This window comes from Chinchilla lanigera, unplaced genomic scaffold (assembly GCF_000276665.1).
Source record: "Chinchilla lanigera isolate Chin_1 unplaced genomic scaffold, ChiLan1.0 scaffold00098, whole genome shotgun sequence".
NCBI lineage: Eukaryota > Metazoa > Chordata > Mammalia > Rodentia > Chinchillidae > Chinchilla > Chinchilla lanigera.
In genome coordinates this window covers 3255645-3259825 of record NW_004955499.1, presented here as the reverse complement: position 1 = coordinate 3259825, position 4181 = coordinate 3255645, and positions in this window count along the sequence as shown.

Below are 4181 nucleotides of genomic sequence, written 5' to 3'. Positions count from 1 at the left end.
TATATATAGTGTGTGTGTGTGTGTGTGTGTGTGTGTGTGTGTGTGTGTGATTAAAATGAGCTTGTGCAGTACTTACCTCTCCATCCCTGGTTTGTCTAGTTTGTGTCCCTCAGCATCATGACTCTTGTTTCACTCGTACTATCAAAAGTGACAGGGCTTTGCTATTTATTTGGGGGACTGAATAGAGTTTCCCAGTTGATATGTAGGACATGTTCCTCATCCATTCATAATTTATTCTTTGCAGTTGCTTCCGTTTTGTGGCTAGTGTAAGAAGCACTGCAGTGAACACAGATGCTAGTGCAAATGTCTGTTGCACACACAGACTTAAATTTCCTTGAGCTCATATTCTGCCTTGATATTAGTGGGTGTGTGTGCTGCTCCCTTTAGTTTGTGGAGGGACATCAATACTGTTCCCGTTTGCTGTTGCTCATGATAGTAGAATACCTCAAAAACTAAAACTAAGCAGAAAACCATCATTTTTTGGTTCATAGTTTTAATGGGTTCAGTGCTTAGTTAACTAACTCCTTTTTTATAAGTCCCATGGTGAGGCAAAAACATTGTACAGAAAAAGAAATAATACATAATGAAACTGAAGCATTACTACAAATCTCCCCGGCAAGGTGATCACAGTCCAAAAAGATAATCTGACAAGATCCAGAGGAAAAAAAAAAAAAAAAACAACTTTATAAGTTTCCTCTCTTTCATTAAAAGTCCTAGAAAAACAAAAAGGAAGTGAATTTGAGACTAACATGGTAAAGTCTATAAATGATAAACTTACTGCCAAAATCATACTGCCTGGGGAAAAATGTGTATTTTTTCTAATACAGTTCTAAGAATGATGAAAGGTATCCACTTTTTCCACTCCTATCTAATATAATATTTGAAATGTTAACCAGAGCAATTCGGCAAGAAAAAGAAAGAATACTTCTAAAATAAGAAGAAACAAAATATCTCAAATATTTGTTAGTAGAACATATAATCTTTTCCTTAGAATATCTTTGAAAGAAATCTCCAAATACTGATAAATTTATAAACAAATTCATGCAACCAGTGAGATCCAATGTCAATTTGTTAAAGACTAACTGCTTTCTGACACACTGTCAATGAACCAACAGAGAAAAAGCAGGAAAATATTCACTTCACAAGGGCTTAACAAATTAAATATCTCATAATAAACAAGTGAGGTGGAGAAAGTATCTAGAAAATTACAGAAAAATTAAAAATTTGAAAAATATACCAGAAGATGGATAGAACTCCTATGTTTACAGAATGATGGAGCCATTATCATTCTAATGTAAACCGCCATGTTCTACTGATTCAATGAAATCCCCATCAGTATACTGAAAAGATAATTCACAGAATGAAAAAAATTAATAAAATAAAATTGAAATTTATGTAGAAACACAGAATTAAAAACAGAGGTGAACTGGCACACACACAGCTAGTTAATTACTGACAAAGTGGATCACAAAAGATATTAGAGAAAAAAACCTTAGAAAAACCTCAGATGGCGCAGTAAAAACTTAATGGGCTTCTGTGAATGGTTGACATTGTATCCACTTTTATCATGTTATATAAAAATCTGCTCAAATGTTTTAAACTCCTTAGACCTGGAGCTCTGAACTAGAAAAAGATATCAGATATGCTTTTATTTCCTTTTGCATTTATTTCATATCTACAACATCGTAAAAGTACCTCATACTCTTTAGTCATTACCCTCTATTGATGTTCTTGTCCTTTGAATTACTTTTTAACTGTTTGATTTCATAAGGACCTAAATGTATCTTACAAGAAATTTACGGTATTTCTCCAGCTTCCCACTGCTGGGGTGAAATATCTGACTCCTACAACTCAAAAGAGGAGAGCTTTAATGTGGATCGTGGTTCCAGAGGTTACAGTCCATGGTTGGCTGGCTCCAAAGCAGAAATATCATGGAGGAAGAGCCTTGTGGTGTCTGCAAAATGGAGTAGGGTAGACTGAACTACACGGGAAAAGTAGGAAACAGAAACAATCACCAAGGTGATAGTCTCTCGCTCCACCCATACCCTGCCAAAACTGTGCTCTAAAAACCAGCTAAGTGTTTCCTAATCCAGTGGACACTTACATGATTAACATTCACCATTATCAAGCTTACAATGAAATTGAATGTGACTATTGCAAACTCTGATCTGTACTACAACAGGAAATAACTCTACTGAGTGAAAGTGTATACTTCCTTAGTGAGTCACCATTAGAGGAAAACAGCTATTCCACCACTTCAAGATGTGATGAAGACGTGTATCAGACATAGCTTGTCAGGTAAAGAGAGCTGACCAGAATATTATTCAAATGGGTCATAACCAGCACATGCACAATGAAATGCAAATAATGTGCATAGTTCTCCAGAATCTTTTAAGGAAAGTCATTATTATTTTTTTTATTTTAAAGAGATTAGTAAATGAGAAATGAACAAAGAAATAGAACAGTAGCAGCATACCAGTGTCACAAACATAAACAAATCAAAGCAAGAACATTCAAAGTGATACAAAGTCTCAAGACAAAATAATATGAATCAACAGTGGTTGTCACATTGCATATCACTATCCTCCACTACATTGTTCATATTCTCAGATGTAAGAATGAAAGATTGCTCAAACCATTAAAGGAAAGCCGCTATTTTGTTAAGCAACATCATAGTTCTTTGAATCATTATGAAATGACCCTGAATTACTATGGTGCTGTGGCTTGTGGTCTATACGGAATTAAGCAGAAGTAAAACAAAACAGAGCAGCAGGAGGCAGGACCCATCTCTTGTTGGGACTTGGGTTCTCACTTCTTCAAGAGCTAAAGTAAGTGGTTTGCGGGGGGAATTTGAACTCATGACAGTTTCACACTATTTCTGTTTTCCCATACCATTTAATGAATCAATCATGTTTTATCTGCAGATCTTGCTTATGTCTTCTTTCTATAGCCTGCTTAACAGGGATGGCTGTTCTGGACAGTGTTGTATTCTGTGTATGAGATTAGTAGTATGTGAAGCTTAAGCTGAGCTGTATAAATGACCTTGTCATGTGAGAGAGAACGATTCACACCCAGTAAATCAAGCAGAGCAGTATTTTTGTTTTTATGTCCTGACTTGTGAAATGGAGATGAAATACAAATTGCCTGTCTCAAACTCCTACTAATATTATCTAACTGCGAGTATTTCAATAACAATGAGGGAATAACTTCAGAGTTACTTTCTAAAAGAAATAAAAAATATCACATTCCATCTCTTGAGTCCAGGTAACAATTTAATAAGTCCAATTTAACAATAGGAACCCCCAAAGAAGCTATGTTAAAATCTGACAACTCCTTTTAACAAGAACTCGTTCTCATCTCTTATTCAATTAGGGAACCTTTCTTAAAGTCATCAAAACTTTTCCTTTTGCCAAATGTGTCAGGTCCAACAATGGAGGAATTTTTTATATTCACAATCTGGAGGAGCAGATTTCTTTCTGCTTGTAGTTGCTGATACTGATATCCAAGTTATTCACAGCCATCCTTTTCTAGTCTCCATCTGTATCCAACTCAAATTATGTTAACTATTTACAATAATTTTGGAACAATATTTGCACAGTATAGTCTCATAGCTACACATACACTCACTGATCCCAAATATTCAGGTCAGAGAAAAAAAAAAACACCAGACAAATTACACTGGAACTTTCCATAGTTATACCCTGAGTACCAATCATTTATCCCAGGGTGTTTGGAGAACATTCATGATGTAAATGGCAGCTGCCTCTAATGCATTTATGGGGTCACTGCACTGAAAAGTTAATTCCTTCCCAATACCTCACTCTCTCACACAAGCACATTTGGCCTGAGGATTTCCACAGTTATATTTTAAGGGACACGTTCAGTTAGCTCCCATTGGTACCTGAGATGACATTGCATACATGTGTATGGAGTTGTTCATTCTTTCTGATTTTCAATTCTTTTCATGGCTTGGTATAGATAGTACCTGTGGACCAATCCCCTGAATCTTTATTCTTCCAGCCAAAATCTGATGATGTGTCACTCTTGCAATTTTCTTTTGTTTGTTTTATTTTATCTTTCAATTTCACATTTACAAATTCCCTCTTTGCTTATTAATATCCATTTCTTTTTTTTTTTTGGTTTTTCTCCGGTACCAGGAACCGAACTCACGACCTTGCGCT